We start from the raw sequence: 24,316 nt of genomic DNA on the forward strand, positions 1-24,316 counted from the left end.
CATTTGAGAGGAGAGAGCAATCAAAACTACTTATTTAAGTAATTTGATTTATACATTAACAAGTCCATTAAAGTTATTGGAGTAGACCTATTCTCATTAACAACACTGGAAGTATGAAGATACACAATTTATGACAAGGATTGAGATATGACTAAACTATCAGTGGATTACATATTTACTCATTGGATACTTCGTTATTCAAAGAAAATAATTGTTAAATTTCCTTCCTGTAGTAATATTTATTTCATAATTACATGATAACATTGCAGTTTAAAATGATTATGTTAACTTTTACATAGTTTACAATTTTATTCATTTATTGTAATATATATGTGTGTATATATATATGTGTGTGTGTGTGTGTGTGTGTGTATACATAGACACATACATAGAGAGTTATACCTAAACTTCATTATTAGAAAGAATAAACAAATTGTGTTAGTTCACTGTTCCATCACCTAGATCATTTCTGGCATATTGTGTTGAGCTTGCAATGGTTACATATCTGACTTAGAGAGTGACTTCAAGAATTCAAGAAAGATTGAAGTCTACATATTACATATCATTGGACAGACTAGTCTAAACAGATATTTTTCCTTGTGTTTTCTCTGCACATACTTGCCTTGAAGTAGCCTTAATCTTATTTATCACATTGCTGTCATCAGGGTAACTGGAAGCTTTAGAAACTTCAGCTCCTAGGTATTTCTGCCAATAAAGGTAATCCAGGAAATAAACCCAACAATGAGGAAAGACCTCGTTCCTTTGTTCACCAAGGAGTCCTCACCCTGCAAGACTGGATCTAAACTGCAGCAGCACAGAGCTGACCTTTAAATCTTGGCTTGTCTGTATCCCATTCCATCTCCCACAGGGCACAGCCTCACTGCATGCAGTCTGTTCCTCCACTGGTATAATTTCACTTTGTTTTACAGCTGTTAACCATCAGCAACACTATCACCACTAAACTGTTGTGAGATTCAAGAAGAGATATTATCTGTCTGTCTGTCTTTGTCGGTATGTCTGTCTCTGTCTGCTTATTAATCTACACATCGATTCAATACCATTCTGAAATGAGAAAAAACAACTTTGAGAGTTCTCTCTTTCCCCCTCCCTCTTTTTTTCTTCCTTTCTTCCTTTCTTCCTTTCTTTCTTTCTTTCTTTCTTTCTTTCTTTCTTTCTTTCTTTCTTTCTTTCTTTCTTTCTTTCTTTCCTTCCTTCCTTCCTTCCTTCCTTCCTTCCTTCCTTCCTTCCTTCCTTCCTTCCTTCCTTCCTTCCTTCCTTCCTTCCTCTCTCTCTCTCTCTCTCTCTCTCTCTCTCTCTCTCTCTCTCTCTCTTTCTTTCTATTTTTCCTATCACAACAGAGCACATTTACATAATTAGTTATCCCTGGATCCAATTACTGTAACTCTTTGGATTCTGAGACTCCTGCAATGTATTTGCAGCTTATACAAACCATTAAAGAAATCAGAATACAGGACACACACAAATGGCTGACACTTCGTTATTTCTATGATTTTATTCAAAACATTTTAAGCATCTATTTCTTTACATATTTCTACTCCCAACAAACTTTTAGCTAATTTTAAACTCTACTAAGAGTTAATTCAAAAGGTGTTACTGAACAATAAAACATTTTAGTTCTTTTAAAACTTTTACTGCCCCCCCACCCCCGCCTACATTGTTTCTTTATGCTGGTATAAACCTACCTTACCCTCTAGTCCATTTTACCTCCTTACCTCTGAAAGTACAGCTAAGTGCTGTGTAGGGCAAGACATGCTTATGAACCTGTTAATTATCCTAGGAAGTATTTTGGCTTTTATATCTTCTATGTGCTTTTCGAATACATCAAATTTACTATTTTGCTTTGTTTATCATCATTTATTTTTTTTTTTTTGCTTTGTTTTTTTTTAATTTTTTATTAGGTATTTAGCTCATTTACATTTCCAATGCTATACCAAAAGTCCCCCATACCCACCCACCCCCACTCCCCTACACACCCACTCCCCCTTTTTGGCCCTGGCGTTCCCCTGTACTGGGGCATATAAAGTTTGCGTGTCCAATGGGCCTCTCTTTCCAGTGATGGCCGACTAGGCCATCTTTTGATACATATGCAGCTAGAGTCAAGAGCTCCGGGGTACTGGTTAGTTCATAATGTTATTCCACCTATAGGGTTGCAGATCCCTTTAGCTCCTTGGGTACTTTCTCTAGCTCCTCCATTGGGAGCTCTGTGATCCATCCAATAGCTGACTGTGAGCATCCACTTCTGTGTTTCCTAGGCCCCGGCATAGTCTCACAAGAGACAGCTACATCTGGGTCCTTTCGATAAAATCTTGCTAGTGTATGCAATGGTGTCAGCGTTTGGATGCTGATTATGGGGTGGATCCCTGGATATGGCAGTCTCTACATGGTCCATCCTTTCATCTCAGCTCCAAACTTTGTCTCTGTAACTCCTTCCAAGGGTGTTTTGTTCCCACTTCTAAGGAGGGCACAGTGTCCACACTTCAGTCTTCATTTTTCTTGAGTTTCATGTGTTTAGGAAATTGTATCTTATATCTTGGGGATCCTAGGTTTTGGGCTAATATCCACTTATCAGTGAGTACATATTGTGTGAGTTCCTTTGTGAATGTGTTACCTCACTCAGGATGATGCCCTCCAGGTCCATCCATTTGGCTAGGAATTTCATAAATACATTCTTTTTAATAGCTGAGTGTACTCCATTGTGTAGATGTACCACATTTTCTGTATCCATTCCTCTGTTGAGGGGCATCTGGGTTCTTTCCAGGTTCTGGCTATTATAAATAAGGCTGCTATGAACATAGTGGAGCATGTGTCCTTCTTACCACTTGGGGCATCTTCTGGATATATGCCCAGGAGAGGTATTGCTGGATCTTCCGGTAGTATTATGTCTAATTTTCTGAGGAACCTCCAGACTGACTTCCAGAGTGGTTGTACAAGCCTGCAATCCCACCAACAATGGAGGAGTGTTCCTCTTTCTCCACATCCACGCCAGCATCTGCTGTCACCTGAATTTTTGATCTTAGCCATTCTGACTGGTGTGAGGTGGAATCTCAGGGTTGTTTTGATTTGCATTTCCCTGAGGATTAAGGATGTTGAACATTTTTTCAGGTGCTTCTCTGCCATTTGGTATTCATCAGGTGAGAATTCTTTGTTTAGTTCTGAGCCCCAATTTTTAATGGGGTTATTTGATTTTCTGAAGTCCACCTTCTTGAGTTCTTTATATATGTTGGATATTAGTCCCCTATCTGATTTAGGATAGGTAAATATCCTTTTCCAATCTGTTGGTGGTCTTTTTGTCTTATTGACGGTGTCTTTTGCCTTGCAGAAACTTTGGAGTTTCATTAGGTCCCATTTGTCATTTCTCGATCTTACAGCACAAGCCATTGCTGTTCTGTTCAGGAATTTTTCCCCTGTGCCCATATCTTCAAGGCTTTTCCCCACTTTCTCCTCTATAAGTTTCAGTGTCTCTGGTTTTAAGTGAAGTTCCTTGATCCACTTAGATTTGACCTTAGTACAAGGAGATAAGTATGGATCGATTCGCATTCTTCTACATGATAACCAGTTGTGCCAGCACCAATTGTTGAAAATGCTGTCTTTCTTCCACTGGATGGTTTTAGCTCCCTTGTCGAAGATCAAGTGACCATAGGTGTGTGGGTTCATTTCTGGGTCTTCAATTCTATTCCATTGGTCTACTTGTCTGTCTCTATACCAGTACCATGCAGTTTTTATCACAATTGCTCTGTAGTAAAGCTTTAGGTCAGGCATGGTGATTCCACCAGAGGTTCTTTTATCCTTGAGAAGAGTTTTTGCTATCCTAGGTTTTTTGTTATTGCAGATGAATTTGCAAATTGCTCCTTCTAATTCGTTGAAGAATTGAGTTGGAATTTTGATGGGGATTGCATTGAATCTGTAGATTGCTTTTGGCAAGATAGCCATTTTTACAATGTTGATCCTGCCAATCCATGAGCATGGGAGATCCTTCCATCTTCTGAGATCTTCTTTAATTTCTTTCTTCAGAGACTTGAAGTTTTTATCATACAGATCTTTCACTTCCTTAGTTAGAGTCACGCCAAGATATTTTATATTATTTGTGACTATTGAGAAGGGTGTTGTTTCCCTAATTTCTTTCTCAGCCTGTTTATTCTTTGTATAGAGAAAGGCCATTGACTTGTTTGAGTTAATTTATATCCAGCTACTTCACCGAAGCTGTTTATCAGGTTTAGGAGTTCTCTGGTGGAATTTTTGGGGTCACTTATATATACTATCATATCATCTGCAAAAAGTGATATTTTGACTTCCTCTTTTCCAATTTGTATCCCCTTGATCTCCTTTTGTTGTCGAATTGCTCTGGCTAATACTTCAAGTACTATGTTGAAAAGGTAGGGAGAAAGTGGGCAGCCTTGTCTAGTCCCTGATTTTAGTGGGATTGCTTCCAGCTTCTCTCCATTTACTTTGATGTTGGCTACTGGTTTGCTGTAGATTGCTTTTATCATGTTTAGGTATGGGCCTTGAATTCCTGATCTTTCCAGAACTTTTATCATGAATGGGTGTTGGATCTTGTCAAATGCTTTTTCTGCATCTAACGAGATGATCATGTGGTTTTTGTCTTTGAGTTTGTTTATATAATGGATTACATTGATGGATTTTCGTATATTAAACCATCCCTGCATCCCTGGAATAAAACCTACTTGGTCAGCATCATTTCTAATAATAACAATATTCAGGTAAGTTTTCTGAATGTATAATTTGTCTTCCATGACAGTCTTCTAGTAAGCTGTCACAAGCTAGGTAGGTACAGACCTTTAAACCCTACTTCATGGCTTCGAACTCTGCAACCTTCAGGCAGAGAAAAAGTGACTTCTCTTTAAAGCCCTTAATTCCTGAAGATAACTAAATTAAATTTGGAGGACGATCCTACCACATTATTTAAAAATCACACACACACACCCACACACACACCACACACACACACACACACACACACACACACTTAAACCTTTTAAACATTTGTGTTAGTTTGAATGAGAATGGACCCCATAGGTCCATATACAGGAATGCCTGGTGGCTAATTGGTGGAGTATTTGGAGGAAGAATTACAAGATCTGGGCTATTTTAGGAGAAGTTTCACTAATGGTTGGCTCTGTTTCAAAAGTCCTACTCCAGGCCAACTCTGTCATTCTGACCACGTGCTCCTACATACTGTGTCAGCACCATGCCTTCCTGCTATACTTCCATTCAGGCAGACACGGATTCATCATCTGAAACTCCAATTAAAAGCTTTATTTCATACATTATTTTATTCTTGGCATCCTTTTATAGCAACAGAAAAGTAACTAAAATACAATTCCACTCTTGTACTACTCTTTATCTATTTTATACATATGTATGTTCAGAACTCAGAAATGTACACTGGACCCTCTGCATCTATAATTTCTCCTGGCTGGAAATCACCAGTTAGATCCTGAAAACTGAGCACAGGTCCTCTACAAAAGCTGCAAGGACCTTTAGCCACTAAACCAGACCTCCAGGATTTTGCAGTCTTAAAATTCCTGTATATGCAAGAGGAAGAAAACCCATTTGCTAACCCATTTACTCATTCATTTTAAATCAGCTATTTCCAAACCTGCTTAATCAAAAAGCCCAAATGAAAACAAAAGAGTTAATTAAATAGTAAACACAGTGTATTGTTTTGAAGGGAATAAACAAGAAGAGAAACTCTTCTACTTTAGAAGAGACCATTTGTTTTCATTTTCATTTTACTTTGCATTCCAAGAATTAAATCAAAGTCATTATTCTGGAATGACATGGAATTATACATAAAAATTGATGGCCCATTTTTGAAGGAGTAATGAAAAGCTAAGGTACCAATATTCCAGAGTTTTAGTAAAGATGTATTTTCAAAAGTAGGGAGAAAAATATTAATTTTTATTTTAGAGTTTCCTTTTATTATTTTCTCAAAGGTTGTTGCTATTCATGAATATTAATAGGATATTATATTTAAGATAAAAAACTAATAGCACTATTACTGCTGCACTGCCTTTCTGTGTTGAGAAATGTTGAGCAGTGGATTGCCTTCAGATTTGAAAATACTTATGAATGTGCTAATAACATTGAGATTAAAATAATAAACATGTGTGAAACCTTGGAACTCCCAATTGAATCTTTGTACTTTATCATACTAGGGAATCACACGTTAAGAAAATCAGTCTGTGTAGACAAAATGCATCATCTTATTTATTGTGTGCCTTGTCCAGGCTGCATAGGTTTTCTGTGGATATGCAGCTGTGGGCAGAATCTGTTTTGTTGGCCTGCCTGCCTGCCTGCCTGCCTGCCTGCCTGCCTGCCTGCCTGCCTGCCTGCCTGCCTTCCTTCCTTCCTTCCTTCCTTCCTTCCTTCCTTCCTTCCTTCCTTCCTTCCTTCCTTCCTTCCTTCTCCCTCCCTCTCTCCCTCCCTCCCTCCCTCCCTCCCTCCCTCCCTCCCTCCCTCCCTCCCTCTCTCTTTATCCTTTCTTCTTCCTTTTTTAAAATTGGTGTCTTAGTTAGGGTTTCATTGCTATGAAGAGATGCCAGGATCAAGGCAACTTTTACAAAGGCAAACATTTAATTGGGTCTGGCATACAGTTTCAGAGGTTTAGTCCATTATCCTCCTGGCAGGAAGCATAGCAATAGCAGCATGTAGGCAGATGTGATGCTGGTGGAGCCAAGCATTCTTCTATAGCTTGATCAGAAGGCAGCTAGGAGGAGACAATCTTCCACAGTGGGCAGAGCCTGAGCATAGGAGGCCTCAAAGCCTACCTACACAGTGAGGTATTTTCTTCAATAGGCCGCACCTACTCTAATAAGGACACATCCCCTAATAGTGCCACTTGCTATGCTCAAACATTCAAAGATATGAATCTATGGGAACCATAACTATTTAAATCACCACAAATGGTTGTTAGGACTTCTTGTTTCATATCATCTTTTATCCCACCATATTCTAACCAGTGTATTTCCTGTTGATAGCAATATTCCAAGAACTAAAGTAGATGTGAGAAAGATCTCATATCTTTACCAGTACCAGCTTTTCTACTGTCAGAAAAGGTAACACCAGCAGAAGTCTCGTTATCGGCTTATGCTTTGTTAATGGACATAACAACAAAGTGAAATACCAAAGTGGTGCCAGTATCAAGAAACTCAGAAGGCTCTGCATCTACAGGGCAAGGGTGACAGCAGACAAGTCAAGAGAGCCACAAAACTTGCTCCCATTTACATATTGCTTATTTTACAGACCTGAAAAACTGAGTTATAAAATCATTTAATATCACACTCACAGGTTTTTTCCTCAATTTATTTTTTCATTAATTTGTTAATTTATGCACTTTATATCCCATGATCAGCCCTCCTCATCCCACAGTCCACCCTCACACAGCTTCTCCTTCCATTTTTCCTTTCCCTTCTCCCTGAGAAGGGGGAGGCCCCCCTGAGTATCACCAGTGAGGGATATGGAGCCTGAAGTGGCTGGCTCCTGTAGGCAAGCAGGACTACCAGTGGAGGGATAAGGACAACAACTCACCCACACAAAACCTTCAACCCAAAATGTGTCCTGCCTACAATATTTACAAGGACAAATTCATGCAGAGACAGAGGGAAATGGCCAACCAATTACTGACACAATTGAGACCCATCCCATGGGCAAGAACCTATTGGTGACACTGATAATGATACTCTGCTATACCTACATACAGGAGCCTAGCATAATGGTCCTGTGAGACGCTCTATCCAGTAGCCAATAAAAAGAGATGAGGGAGGCCTAGAGCCATCTCTAGAAGTCTTGCAGGAGAATTGCAGGAAGGATTGGTGGGCTCAAAGAGGAGTGGGACTCCACAGGAAGACCAATAGAGTCAACTAATGTAAACTAACCAGCAACCAAAGAGTACCTAGGGGTTGTACATAGGCCTCTGCACATAATTGCAGCTTGGTCTTCATGCATGTTCCCCAACAACTGTAGCAGAGGTTGTCTCTGAATCTATTGCCTGCCTGTGGATCTCATTTTCCTAACTGGACAGTCTTGCCTGACCTCAGTTGGAAAAGATGTACCTAGTCCCACACTCAGAGTTTTAAGGAATGTTCATAAGCTCAAGACAGGTTTAGAAGGTCACATGTAGCTTAAGGGTCTCTGACACAACAGCAGGTCAAACAGTGAGGAGAAAGCCACAGCTAAGACCTGAGGTTATCAAATTGTCTGCAACACAGGACATGAACTGAGGAAACCTCCACACAAGGGAGCCAGACAGCAAACTTTTGGGCAGTAAGCAGAATTCTCCAAGTTTGATGAAGCTTAGATAACGTCACTAAAGGCCTCAGATTATCTTCTCAACTTCTGAGGCACCTCTTATGAGTATTTGTAAGATATTTTGTCTCAGTGTCTGAGTTTCTACTCAGTTTCCTTCCTTTGTTTTTCTGTCTGGACGGTGTTGGGTGTTCTTCACATTGGTGAGTCTTTTTCCACACCTACTCAATTATTCTGTTTATGCATGTTAGCAACTCTGCCTCGCTGTTATTGTACTTTTCAATGCTAGAACTCTTACTTTATAAAACATTGTCACTGTTTTGAAGTATTCCATATGGTCCACTTTTTTTTTTCTTGCTTGTGTGAGACCCAAACTTGCCATTTATTTTTTAAATATAAATTTCATGTAAGAATGTGGCATAACCTGAAACCAGATTATTGTTTACTCCTGGGATTACTGTTGCTGCTACTCCTGGGATTACTGTTGCTGCTATTTGTGATGTTTAGTGACATTTTTCATTAGTTCATTAAAGTGCATTTTTTGGTAATGTGTGTCCACAGACATTTATACGTGTAGTTCATTGGTCAGTTAGGGATAAAAGGCAATGACTTTTTCCTTAAACTTGTGAAATGCTGAAGGGATTTCCTGTGTTTGGAATTATCATACTACTTAAGGAAGACAGTTTGTAGCCATCTTCAGCTTTATCATCTATCATAAAGGCCCAAGGTCATGAGAACTAGGGGTTTTGTTGGGTCATTCTTGTTCATATGCAGTCATATTAAAACCTGTGGCCTTCAGGGGCTCTTAGTGTAAATCTGAGCTTTGAGAGCCTCTCTGTGTGCAGGGTTACCCACTCAATATTACCCATTCTTTTCAAGTGAAAGCTTATTTTCTTATTGGCCACCACGGTGATCATTGCCCTAGGCTCCATGTGATATTAAACAATTTCTACTGATTATTTTGACAATTGCCCCTGGAAAAAGGCTGATTTATACTAGGGATGCTTGGAGCCAGGTCAAATAAAAGCCAAGTTCTGAGATCTGAGTATTCCTGAACATTACAGAGCTCAAAAAGACAGGCCTTTGAGCCTGGTCTATGGAGGGAGTTCTAGACCACTTTGATTACCTGAGTGATTGTCTGTCTTCTTGCTTCCATTTTGATGGTGAGATGTGACTTTTGAAGAAGTACCTTCTTCGGGAGTGAGGACTATGGAAATAGAATGTGTTAGAAAGCCATAAAGATGCCATTTTACTCAATGATGAACTATGGCCTGAATGAAAGGCGTCTGGATTGTTTCCTTTCAGAACTTCAGTATTCTGAAACATCGACTTTACCCACATTCTCAGTGTAAATTCACAGATGGGACAGAGGTGTGTCAGAGAACATGGGGAGCTTCTCAAACTCCCACTGGCCTTACTTCTAGCAGTGCCTTGTGACCTTTGCTGAGTCAGAACATTTGAACAACTGTAATGGATATCTCCCAATTGGCCAGCATGGTATTATCTTATAAGTCCATCATTGGCTGATAATGACAGGGTGGAGGCGAATATGATGATGATGTTAAACACTTATGTAAGATTGCTATGTGTCTGTCAGTCATTTTGCAAGCTTACTGTATTTGCCTAAGGATTTATCTCTCATCAACCGTATACTATCCAAGACTCTGGAACAAGCTACAATTAGAGTAAGCAACATAAAGGAGGAGATTGCGTAGAGTTTAATAAATGCTGAGTAATTAAATTTTCAGTAAATTTACATTGACTGTACTAGGCCCTACAGATGCCTGGAGGCCCCGGGGAAGTGAAAATATTAAGAACTATGACCTTAAAGATTCTGTAAGAGGAATCACTGAAATTTGCAAGAGCTTTCTATGATTTTGCTTTGTATTGAGCATTAATGAGACACGTGCAGGGTTTAAGGACTAAAACTTCATGGTTTATGTGCTGGTACTGAGTTTCTAGTGAGGACACAACGTGCGTCAGATACATTCTAGGCGGCATCAGCAATGAACAGAGCAGACATGCTGACTAAGGAGGCATTGAGGAGTACAGAACCTTGAAAGACTTCACGTATCAATGATGGAGCAAGATTTTAAACTAAGGTAAATTTGATCTAACAGGTCTTGATCTACTCCACTGTATTATAGTTCATAATGATTCTGTGAATTAATTATTACATGAATAATGTCCACTGAATTACAACTGAACATACCCATTATTAACACACATCTCCAGGTACACATGTGTAACTGAATCTATCTTCAGCAGAATTCATTTGTATGTTTGTTTTCTGTAAGGAAGATAGTGAGTAAAAATTTAAAGATGTTCTAAATTCCTCTAGGTAGAGATAAATTCTGTACTACTAGTAATATTTCACTCATTTAATTACAATTTTTAGATGAGAATTAAGACAAAACTAGCCCAAATTAATCAGTACATATGCTAGTTCTCACAACAGGACCCACTTTTTAAACTGCTTCAAACATACTTTAAGACATGTGCTTTATTACATGCCTGTAAGCATCAAATTCTAGAGACTGAAGCAGTAGGATGACTACCAATTCAAGGTCTGTCTTGGCTTTGCAAGATGACCTTCTTTGAAGCAAATGTAGCTAAAGATCTATAACATACAATTTTGAAGAATAAATTAAAGGATTTAATAATACATCAACATTACAATCATTGTTAATCAAACATGGCCAGAGAAAATTAGGGGAAAAAAACCTTTATATTTACTTTTTCTATTAAACTAATAGAAATTATTTTAAAATATACTACTCAGTATTGACATTTTTTAAGTTTTCAAAATAATTTGTAATAATTAAATGCCTCTTAGATATGTGACCCGTCCAGCAGGTCCAGTTATTCGAGAATCTCGAGGGGACCTCCTCTTAAAACCAAATGGGGGGTAGAGAGAGACGAGGGTCTTGTACGAGTAACGACACGGAAACCGTTCTGAAGTTGTATCAAGACCCCAAAATGTATTAGCCAGGCCCAAGGTTTAAATACACAAGCAAAAGGGGAAGTGCCTTTCAGCAGGAAGGATGGGGCAGTAGAATTGCACAAGGAAACGGGGAAGTACAGATACTTATCAGCGGGAGGGATGGGGCAATACAAGCAAAAGGAGAAGTATTTATCAGTGGGAGGGGGGGCAATAGAATTGCACATTCTTAGGCAGTTACACGGGGAAGCAGGAACTTGGCGGTATCAGTGTATCTTGAGGTCAGGACATCCGGCGCTGACTTAGGGCTGGGACAATCTGTGGTTGTTCTCAGAGCGGTGTGTCCGTGGCCCGCTTTTGACCCTCTTTTCTTCTTGGGGGGAGAGGCCCAATTCAGAGATCAGGACAATAGCGTTGCCTTAATAGCTCCCAACAGATAAGCATGATATCTTCTGAACCTGAAAATAATTTGCACTGAACCATTTTTTTTTAAAGATTTATTTGTTTATTATATGTAAGTACACTGCAGCTGTCTTCAGACACTCCAGAAGAGGACATCAGATCTTGTTACAGATGGTTGTGAGCCACCATGTGGTTGCTGGGATTTGAACTCTGGACCTTCGGAAGAGCAGTCGGGTGCTCTTACCCACTGAGCCATCTCACCAGCCCTGAACCATTTTTTAAAATCTATTTGGAACATTAAACAGGATAGAAGTAGAAATAAATCTCTTATGGAGTACTCTATGAAAGGAAACTGTGACAAGTTCCTGACTCTTGACTCTAGCTGCATATGTATCAAAAGATGGCCTAGTTGGCCATCACTGGAAGGAGAGGCCCATTGGACATGCAAACTTTATATGCCCCAGTACAGGGGAACGCCAGGGCCAAAAAGGGGGAGTGGGTGGGTAGGGGAGTGGGGGTGGGTGGGTATGGGGGACTTTTGGTGTAGCATTGGAAATGTAAATGAGCTAAATACCTAATAAAAAATGGAAAAGAAAAAAAAAAAAAAAGAAGAAGAAAGAAACTGCTTTATCTCCCAGCTAGACTACACACCATAACTGTAGCTTCATAGAATGAATTCGGTAGTATTCCTGCTGTTTCTATTTTGTGGAATAGTTTAAAAAGTATTGGTATTAGGTCTTCTTTGAAGAATAGAATAGAATGATAGAATTTGGATAGAATTCTGCACTAAATCAATCTGTTCCTGGGCCTGTTTTGTTTTGTTTTGTTTTGTTTTGTTTTGTTTTGTGTTTGGGAGACTTTTAATGACTGCTTCTATTTCTTTAGGGGTTATGGGAGTGTTTAGATAGTTCATCTGATCCTGACTTAATTTTGGTATTTGGTATCTGTCTAGAAAATTGTCCATTTCATACAGGTTTTCCAGTTGCAGTAGGATCTGATGATATTTTTGGATTTTTCTCAGATTCTGTTGTTATGTCTCCCTTTTCATTTCTAATTTTGTTAATTTGGATACTGTCTCTGTGTCTTCTGATTAGTCTGGCTAAGGGTTTATCTATCTTGCTGATTTTCTCAAAGAACCAGCTCCTGGCTTTGTTGATTCTTTGTGTAGTTCTTTTTGTTTCTTCTTGGTTGACTTCAGTCCTGTGTTTGCTTATTTCCTGCAGTCTACTCCTCTTGGGTGTATTGGCTTCTTTTTATTCTAGAGCTTTCAGGTGTGCTGTTAAGCTGCTAGTGTATGCTCTCTCCAGTCTCTTTTTGGAGGAACTTAGAGCTATGAGTTTTCCTCTTATCACTGTGTGTCCCAAAAGTTTGGATATGTTGTGCCTTCATTTTCATTAAATTCAAGTCTTTAATTTCTTTCTTTATTTCTTCCTTGACCATGTGTATGTTGCCTTTTGTTGTTTTTGTTGTTATTGAAGACCAGCCTTAGTCCATGGTGATCGGAAAGCAAGCATGGGATTATTTCAATATTCTTGTATCCATTGAGGCCTGTTTTGTGACAACTTATATGGTCATTTCTGGAGAAGGTACCATGAGATCCTAAGAAGAAGGTATATTCTTTTGCTTTAGGACGAAATGTTCTACAGATATCCATGAAATCCATTTGGTCCATAACTTCTGTTTCAATGTGCCTCTGTTTAGTTTATGTTTCCATGATCTGTCCATTGATGAGTGGGGTGTTGAAGTTTCCCACTATTACTGTGTGAGGTGCAATGTGTGCTTTGAGCTTCAGTAATTTTCTTTTATGAATGTGGGTGCCCTTGCATTTGGAGCATAGATGTTCAGATTTGAGAGTCCCTCTTGGTATATTTTTCCTTTGTTTACTATGAAGTGTCCTTCATTATCTTTTTTGATAACATTCGGCTGAAAATAGATTTTATTCAAGATTAGAATGGCTAATACAGCTTGTTTCTTGGAACCATTTGCCTGGAAAAAATTTCCAGCCCTTTACTCTGAGGTAGTGTCTGTCTTTGTCACTGAGGTATTTCCTATATGCAGCAAAATGCTAGGTCCTGTTTATGTATCCAGTCTGCTAATCTATATCTTTTATTGGGGAATTGAGTCCACTGATAAGAGATATTAAGGAATAGTTATTGGAGCTTCCTGTTACTTTTTAATGTTACATTTGTGTTTGTGTGACTATCTTCTTTGCAGTTTGTTGAAAGACAATTACTTTCTTGTTTTTCTAGGGTCTAGTTTCCCCCCTAGTGTTGGAGTTTTCCATCTATTATCCTGTGCAGGGCTGGATTTATGGAAAGACAATGTGTAAGTTTGGTTTTGTCATGGAATATCTTGGTTTCTACATCTATGGTAATTGAGAGTTTTGCCTGGCCTATCATTTGTGTTCTCTTAGGGTCTGTAAAACATCTTCCCAGGATCTTCTAGCTTTAATAGTCTTTGGTGAGAAGTCTGGTGTAATTCTGGTAGGTCTTTATATGTTACTCAACCTTTTTCCCTTATTGTTCTTAATATTCTTTCTATGTTTTGTGCACTTGGTGTTTTGATTATTATGTGAGAGGAGTAATTTCTTTTCTTGTCCAATCTATTTGGAGTTTTGTAGACTTCTTGTATGTTCATGGGCATCTCTTTCTTTAGGTTAGGAAAGTTTTCTTCTATAATTTTGTTGAAGATTTACTGGCCCTCTAAGTTGGGAATCTTCACTCTCTTCTATACCTATTATCCTTAGGTTTGGTCTTCTCATTGTGCCCTGAATTTCCTGGATGTTTTGAGTTTGGATATTTTTGCATTTTGTATTTTCTTTGACTGTTGTTTTCAACGTGTTCTATAGTATCTTCTGCACCTGAGATTCTCTCTTCTATCCCTTGTATTCTGTTTGCTATGCTTGCATCTATGACTCCTGATCTCTTTCCTAGTTTTTCTATCTCTAGGGTTGTCTCCCTTTGTGATTTCTTTATTGTTTCTATTTCCATTTTTAGGTCCTGGATGGTTTTGTTCAGTTCCTTCACCTGTTTGGTTGTGTTTTCCTACAATTCTTTAAGGGACTTTTGTGTTTTCCCTGTAGGGGCTTCTACCTGTTTGCCTGTGTTCTTCTGTATTTCTCTAAGGTAGTTATTTATGTCCTTCTTAAAGTTCCCTATCATCATCATGAGATGTGATTTTAAATCAGAGTTTTGCTTTTCTAGTGTTTTGGGGTATCCAGGGCTCACTGTGGTGGAAGAACAGGGTTCTGATGATGCCAAGTAATCTTGGTTTCTATTTCTTCTTATGTTCTTTCCCTTGGCTCTCACTGTCTGGTTATCCTGGGTATTAGCTGGTCTTGCTGTCCCTGATTGTGACTTTTCCCTTCTGCAAGCCTATGTCAGTACACCTGGGAGACCAGTTCTCTCAGGTAGGAATTTGGATATGGAGCATTGTGGCACAAAGTCATCTCTAGTGTGCAGACAGAAAATGGAAGGATCCTGTCCCCAGCTGTTGCTTGTTTCCTGTGTTCTGATGGCTCTGGGAAGATCTCTATTGGGCCAGAAATTTAAGCAGAAGGGATGGTCAAACTGTGTTTACATTTGTTTCATGCACTTCTGGGAGACTAGCTCTCTCCAGACAGCATTTGTGTGTGGAGTACTGTGGTACATGACCAGCTCTGGGTACTATGACACAGGATCAGTCTCACATTTACTTTTACAAACTTCAAATAATTTATGTAAAGTTGGTTTTCCATTTATTTTTTTATCTTATATGATCTTTGTATTAAATTTACATCTAGAGTACAAATTAAGCATTGTTGAAATTTTACACAAAGCCATCTTAATCTAAATCTTGTATACACAATAACACATATGCAATAACACCACATACACACAGTGTAGTAGAGTTTACTATGTTTTACTGTATCATTTTTAAACAATTTCAGCTGCAGAAGTTATGAGTTCTCATTGAAAATTCCACCATCACCAAGCCATATCTCAGTCCATAGTAGATTGAGGTCACATTTTATGTATCATAGCCAGAAGTCATGAAGTGTCTTTCGAATTTATTTCTGAAATGCTGTAACATATTCATTTGCTTTTTTGGAAAATACCATGTATTTTATAGTTTTTAATTTCACTTAAGTACTAAACATTTTAACATTTTAACATACTGTATATTCAAAGAATTGTTATCAATTAGAAGAGTTGAATTGAATAAATTGTGTGTCATTTCATTTAAATCTTATTAGAGCTGTTCTAATAAATATTTTTATAATTCTCTTTCATGAAAATAATTTTCAATTGCTTCTTAGCACAGAACCAGTTATTCACAAATAACGTGAGGCATACTTTATGAGTGGTGCTTTGTTTTGATAAATATTAAAGCCTTCATTTACACTAGTGAACAACTAATTTTAGGTTACTTTTGCAATGGTATGGCATGGGTCTTACTAAGATAACAAATGCATAAACCAAAAAATAATTAACATTTGACTTCATTATGAAGAGTTCCATATGAGCTTAGGGTACTTCTATTTCATTTTGTCCTCTTAACACAAGGATAATTATGACATAAAAGAATAAATTCATTAGCATATGTTATCACTACCTGTATGTAGCAGAGGGGTTTTATTAGGAAAAAAGTCCACGTTTTTCTAGACCGTTACTGATTTAATCATGAAATTAAACTACTATATTACAAAATAATGCAACACATAAAAATATTTGCCACTGTAATAACTTTGATGTCTGAGTGGATTAGTCCACCATCTCAAGTGGTACCTTTTTATTTCAATAATATTCTTCTTACATATTCAGAGAACATATTTTATAATAAGTAAATGTGGCCATAAAAAAGTTATTATGCAAAAAAAATTATTATGCTAGTGATTGAGACATTCAACTTTTTCTTCACATTTAGTTCTCTAATAAGAGGTAATTGACTGATACTGTTGACTTCCTGTAGGTTTAATTCTGACCAATGGCCAACATACTAATAAATCATAATTTACATACTAAGTATGGCCCGTACATTTTTGTAGATTGAGGGTTAAAAACATATCATGTCTGTGATTTGATCCTTTAGTAACCTGATAGATGACAAGCTCACCAACCTTTTTTGCTGGTCAAGAGATGATTGGTTGATGACTTTTGCCATTGGTTGTCATTTTCAGTCGTAAATGAGGGATACCATTGGAAAGTCGTATTATGACCCAGCTATACTACTATGGTGTGCTTATATTGCAAGACGAAATAATACTGCTACACAGATACCCCTAAGTACTACTCCATTTATTTTTAAATGTTCCTTTCAGTTTATAAAGATTATCATGATATGTCATGACAATTTTTATAAGCCATGTCAAGAACATGTTTTAAATCTTATGCAGCATACTAGAATTCTATGTAGGTAGTACATATCTTTAAATGTGAGCTTCCACTGCTGATAAGAGTCAGTGTAAAACAACATTTGGTGTAAAAACAACATTAATGGTTGAGCTTCCCAGAACCATGTCTGTTGTTCATTTCATGCTTTTATACCCACTAAGATAATAAGAATGCCAAACCACAGATCAGATCTTTACTGAATTTTGGTCATATAATAAATAAATTTTCAGGTTATAGTAACTGACTAAATTTACACACATAAGTAAAATTCATCTTTGCTTTTAAGGAAAGTTTTTTTTTTCAAATCTTTACTGATGAGTTTTTATCTGTTAATTTGTCTGACAAAATCTCACATGGGCATATAAGAAGGAAATCAAAACTTCTGTAATATTTTAACCTGTTATTTTATGAAGAGATTATTAGTGTTGTGGCCGTGTGTCTATATAGTATTAAAATTACTAGGTATTAAAAGCATGGCATCATTCACTTGAATGTTATTTCTGTCCACTTCATTCTACAGAGTTCGTTCACTTTAAAGTCTAACGTAAAAAGCAAGATAATTCAGGGACACTGATTATATTTCTAATTCTATGATTTCTATTTCTATTTCTAGGCATAGAAAAGCACCAGACAACATCTGAACTGTATTGTATTAAATACATGCTCATATGTCAGAATCATGCTGTCTGTTTTCAATATTTAAATTTAATAAAAAAATGTATCAAGAAACTCATTCCATGAGTTTTGCTCAACAGTAACCATACAAAACTGATGCTCTAAATTCTCTCCCCTTTCTCCATGTAACCTGATAAATATTACTGTGGCATATCTACTTGTTTCATTAGTTGATGCATATGTGGTCATGATATTTTAGTAAATGTCAAAATAAGCAGAATAAAACAATAGAAGTTCATTCTTAATGAATATTATTGTTTAGGAATGATTGGTTACCCAAACATTTCAACACACTGATTGTATAATAGCACAGTTGATGGCATGTTCAATAGTTCACATATAACTTAGGAGTAACCAACCAATTTTGAATAGATATAAGGCCAGCTCCAAAAGAAAGAACTTCTTATCAGTCTTTATCAATTCAGTTCATAGGCCCTAAGGACAGAAACCACTAGTGTCCTTCTACTAAACAGTTGAGTATTTAGCTAACTCCTTCCCCCAGTAGATTTGTGTATCTCTCAACCCTCATTTGAGATCCTTTATGCAGCAGTAAATGGTGACCATCACTGAGACACACAGTTGGTCAATGTGAAAAGAATCACAGACGATTCTCAGCACTAAATTGGGAGTCTTTACTAAATCCTTCCTAATCCTCAATCTCAAGGTCCAGGAATCACTGAGGCAAGGTGGGCAGGGAGGTTGCAAGAGGAGGAGACAGTAGACTGACTACAATAAAACTGTTATCCAAACACAAAAGGAACGAACAGAAGTTTGACAGCCTGCTACAGACCTGTGCACAATCAAGCCTGACAAAATCCCAGCATGGAGGAGGCGGGGAAAAGGTAGTCATGAAGCCCCTTCATTAATGAAAGAGCTGCTGGGAATGCATCATTGCTGTCAAGAGGAAATGTCAGCTGTCATAAAAAAATGTAGTTCATGACAAGCTACTGTGCTCTTTGGGTGGCTTGTACCCATACAAGTGTTGGCTCAACTGAGTGGACTGTGATGAGAAACAATCAGAGCAAAGAAAAACAAGATAAAATCTGAAGTTGAGGGGAAATAGCAAAGGGAGAAGGGACAAATTGAATCAGAGGGAGTTGGAAGTGATCCTGATTTAAACATGTAGCATCTATGTGGGAAATTCTAGACAACTACAAAAGCAAAACACATTCTTTTTATCATTTACTTAATACAAGTGTCTAAATATGAAAGGGCCTCCTTTGTTTCTATGGACACAGAGGAACATGGCCTCTGATTTTTTTCATCTTATTCCATTACGGCATTGGACATAAAATAAGTTGTGAGCCCGAGAACTGCTAAATTAGATTTGTTATATACTTAGGATTGAGAGGTTGAAGATTCAGCAGAATAAAAATGTAAACACTAATTCTCTGAAAAAGTTATATGTTAAGATTTTATGAACAGTCATTCAGACAAAGAGAACCTGGGATGGGTGTTCCAGAATTCTCTCCAATACACATTAAGAACCATAGTTAGGCTGGGCAGTGGTGGCGCATGCCTTTAATTCCAGCACTTGAGAGGCAGAGACAGGCAGATTTCTGAGTTCGAGGCCAGCCTGGTCTACAGAGTGAGTTCAAAACAAAAGAAGAAAGAAGAAGAAGAAGAAGAAGAAGAAGAAGAAGAAGAAGAAGAAGAAGAAGAAGAAGAAGAAGAAGAAGAAGAAGAAGAAGAAGAAGAAGAAGAAGAAGTATAGTTAGGTGAGCAAGAAGACTCAGCAAGAAGTGCTTGCCTCTGATTTATTCATCTTCAAAATAATTGGAATCAAATAATTTATCCAGAAAAATACATGTTTCAGGAAAATATAGATCAAATATGTGGCGTGTGATACACATTATATGACATTCAAAATGAAGAACTTCATTATATGTTTAAAATGTATGTGTCTTGTTTTTATTATATTTAATTATTCTTTGTGGACAGAAACTTCACATAGAGGACACTAGACACTTAACAATCTAGTCAGAAATACAGAAAATCATGTTGTCCTATGGGATTACAGCACTGTGGTACTGAAATATGATGTCTGCTAACAAGATATATATCCATATATATGTAATATATATCACATGTATGTTTATATAATATAGCTTTTTTTTTGGTTTTCTGAAAAAGGGTTTCTCTGTATAGCCCTGGCTGTCCTGAAGCTCACTCTGTAGACCAGGCTGGCCTCAAACTCAGAAATCCACCTGCCTTTGCCTCCTGGGTGCTGGGATTAAAGGCGTGTGCCACGACGCCCGGCTAGTATAATATAACTTTTATTCATGATATATAATTATATATTATATATTATTATCTTGTATATAACATTAAATTGAAATGCTTTGTGTAATTATTGTCTTCTTAAACACAGTAGACATTTTCTTTCCCGCATCTCTCATCAAATGTCTTCCATTTATTGGGATGCTCTCCCCTCTCTGCAGATTCTCTTTTAGTACTTACCTAAAGGTCCAATTTAAATCCCATCATTTCTTTGAGCATTTTTTTTTCTATCACAGAAGTTATTTATTTCTCCCACTTCTAATCTCCCTCAGCACTTACAAGTTATTTGGTGACTGGCATTTATTGACTTGCATGGTTATTTTAATGTGCATTTCAAAAGCACAGTATTTTGATGTTGAAAGGGGAATTAGAGTTCACTTGGTCCACCAGATCTCAGAGGTCAAGCTTTACTCTGAATTATTTCAACCCACTTGTCAAATAAATTCTGCCTGAGCAGCTCCTCTGACAGACAGCTTGATATCTTTTGATTAAGAATATTTTATTTCTTGACATCTAGAAGAGAAAGTTCTTCTTTAAGTTGAGAATAAATGTCAAATCACATTCATATCTAGTAACTCTTTTTGATCCTTCATAAAACTATCTTCCTTTTTCCTGGCAGAGCAATCTTTCAAACTCTCAGCTCCCTTAGTTGTACTTATTTTTCTAAGATAATCCTTGAATAATGTATTAAGTGTGATAGCTGCCTTCTATTTTAAATCTTGTACATAGCCATGATAGCCTAAAATTTATTACATTTAACGACTGCATAAAATCGAGCTTACCTTATGTTATATTCTCATGTCTCATTCCCATCAGTTAATAAATCAAATATTCTCTTCATTGAATATTATAATTACTCATAAAAATTTGTTCAGTGTTGAACTATATCATGTGGCATTTTTAGTAGATATTCAAGACAAAACTATCAAAAGAAAGCAACTTATGTTTTATTTTCTTGTAAGTCAAGAAGCCCATGGTGAGAAAGGTACTTACTGTCTCATATCAATTCCACTATATAATGAGCCACAAAGCAAACAGGTGCTCACTCACTAAGCTTCTCAGAAAGCCTTGGGGGTTTGTTTATATGTGGGTTTGTTTATATGGATAGATAAGACTGCACGCATTAGATCTTTGTTTGCTGAGAATAATGCCTAAGAAAATGACTTAAAGAGAATGATTGTTGATTTTGGCTTAGGATTTCAAAGGTTTCAGTTCTTCATAGTCAAGAGGCCATGATAGGAAGGAAAAGTTCACCTCATAATGAACAATAAACACAGAAAGTAATCTCCTACAATCTTAAACTCCTCCGACATCCACTTACCTGCTCCTCTCTCATGCTCTAGGTTCGCTTGCTTTGCTTGATCTGTGAATAATCAGATAAAGCCATCTGCCCATCTTTGTCTTTGGTGTAGAATGCTTCTTCCCCTACAAATGTCAGTTCTCCCACTAAAGAGTAGAATAGTATCTTGAGAAAGCATTAAAATCAGTCCAATGAAAAGTTAAAATTTATCAATATAGACTTTTCATAGATATTTCTTAATACTTAGAATTCTTCTTAGTTCCAGTAAGCAGAAATTTGAGTATCAATGTTGGATTTGATGTACACTATAGACCAATTAGTTAAGTCTCTACTAACATATCCCACGGTATCAATATCATTTATGTTGTAGGGGCTATGAATATTTTTAATCCAATACTTAGTTTCCATTAGAACAGGGAGGTAAGACACTATTTTGGAGCTTCAAGAAAGAGAAGGGTCCTAAAGATTGTGACAGTGTGTGACTTTGGAGGGTTAAAATGTTGTACTAACTTCCTAGACCCATAATTAGCCTTCTGATTTTCATTATTTTAATCCAGAGTAAGGCAGTTGATTCACTGGTGTTCAAGTTTTGATGTGCTGCGTTGTGATTATTACCTAGCTAAACTAAATAGTTTTTTTCCCTTTAAACTGTAGTAGGGTTTTTTTTTCTTTAGATCCCATTGTTGGAAATGGCAATATTCAAAGTTTTATAAGTTCACATGACTAAAAGTTTGTAAAGGATAGTATGCCTTTTAAACTTCTTTTTTCTTTTCTTGCTTTCAGTTTCTTTTTTCTTTCTTTCTTTCTTTCTTTCTTTCTTTCTTTCTTTCTTTCTTTCTTTCTTTCTTTTTTCTCTGTCTTTCTCTCTTTCTCTTTCTCTCTTTCTCTCTCTTTCTCTCTCTATTTCTCTCTTTCTTTCTCTCTTTCTTTCTCTCTCTCTCTCTTTCTTTCTTTCTTTTTTCTCTGTCTTTCTCTCTTTCTCTTTCTCTCTTTCTCTCTCTTTCTCTCTCTATTTCTCTCTTTCTTTCTCTCTTTCTTTCTTTCTTTCTTTCTTTCTTTCTTTCTTTCTTTCTTTCTTTCTTTCTTTCTTTCTCTGAAGTTTCCTAATTTGAAAACAAACAAATTGAAAGACTGATGAGAACATATGATAAAGAAGGTGGTTCTTAGTGTGATTAGTTATGAGAACAGTAAGAAAGTCCTCATAGAGAAGGAACCATGACAAATACAACCAACCCATCTCTTGTGTATTAAAGTTACACTCTCCTTGTTGTTTAAAAATATGAAATATTAAGGGCCTATTTCTGTGATATTTTTATTTCTTGCTAATGAATCCAACTAGCATTTGCTCCTTGACCTTTACAATTTGAAAACTTAAGTAACTTTCAATGTATGTAGTTCTTGTAGAATAAGAGTAGACATCTAATTAGTTCTTCATACAATGATTACTTCACATGTGATTTAACATACATGTGTGAAAGATACTTATTAGAGGTCTTCAGTTAATCTATTATTTATTTTGAACGAATATGGTCTATGTAGTAGTCTACATTTGCTGTCCTCATGATGTGAGTGACTCCCTAGGGCTTAGTAAAGTACATCTCCCTGTGTATTTCAGAGGATCTTATCAGAAAAGATTTACTATGAGATAAAGACCAATGTTTGAGATGAATAACAGCATTACACACATAGGCATGAAGAGAGAGAGACAGTTATGTAAGTTGGAATGGGACAATTCTAATCTGTTTTGTTAATTCCTTTCTCTTTACTAAAATAATTTTAGTGCTCTGTTTTACTCCATGTCTAAACTATAAAAATGTTCAACTGTAGAAAATAGTTTATATTTTAATTTCTCAAAATATGGTTTTATGTTTAGGACATGTCACTTTGTGGATATCCAGCACAGGAAATATCAGGCACCTGTGAATGAATGTTAAACAGGGAGAGTTATGTTTAATTAGAATTATTGTCTTGATGTAATGACTATAGTGAAATAAACAGGATAGCAATGGGGTTAAGGCATCAGCAAGATTATAACCACATTAGATGAAAATGGTATTTAAGCTCACTCAGCAATAGAGATAGGAATGTATAGAATAAAGGACGGTGAGAAACCAAGAGGTGTCTAGAAGAAAGGCAAAGGCGTTTGAAGAATTGAATTCTAGCAGATTCATTTTCTGGAGGTTGTAATATGGAGATATGCTTAAAGTAATGTTTAGAGGAACTTCTGTTACAAAACATGTCATGGCTACATGAATAGCCTAGGGGAACATTACTAAGATGAAGCACATGGCAGGTCTTCAATCATCAACGATCAAAGACTGGGGAAAACAATATTTTAGAAAAAAATTAAAGTAATAATAAAGTCACCACAAGATGGAACAAGAGGCGTTTTGGAAAGAAGAACAATAAACCTAGAGCTTGAAAAGAGTCTGTTTTAGTGATGGATATTAAGTACCTACCAAAGAATGGGAAAAACCGGTGGACTGTTCTGATGTCATGAGACAAGTAGGACAGAATAAGGTCATGAACACCAATGATAAAAGAGACAGTAGTAGACGTGACTATATGAGACATGTCAGAGAATGACCTTAGCTCAAGAAGAGAAGATCTTAGAAGTTGTTGGAAATACATGTAATAACTACAGGTGTTTCCAATAAATTTTATAACTAACAGTTCCTCTTGATTAGAAGCTACCAAAAAGAGTCTGTTAGTCCATTTTCTCTGTACATTACACAAACTCAGTAAATACTAGGGAATTCATAAGGACATAATACACAACAGACAGCCCAGTCCACAACAATGTCCAGTATGAAGCAGAATGAAAATATTATTAGTAAATCTAAATAAAACCAAGAAAAAGACAAACAAAAGTCACTCATGATCATAATTTTTATTTTTCATTACGTAATTTTATTCTTGAGAATTCACATTAACCTCTCAAATCCTTCTACCTCTGTTAACTCTGTAAAACCTCCCATTGCTGTTTGTGCTGCGTTCACAATTCAGGTCCTAAACTTAACAGTTTTTTCCTGGTAAAATGGAAAAGAAAGAAAAGAAACT

Source organism: Mus musculus, chromosome 3 (assembly GCF_000001635.26).
Source record: "Mus musculus strain C57BL/6J chromosome 3, GRCm38.p6 C57BL/6J".
Lineage (NCBI taxonomy): Eukaryota > Metazoa > Chordata > Mammalia > Rodentia > Muridae > Mus > Mus musculus.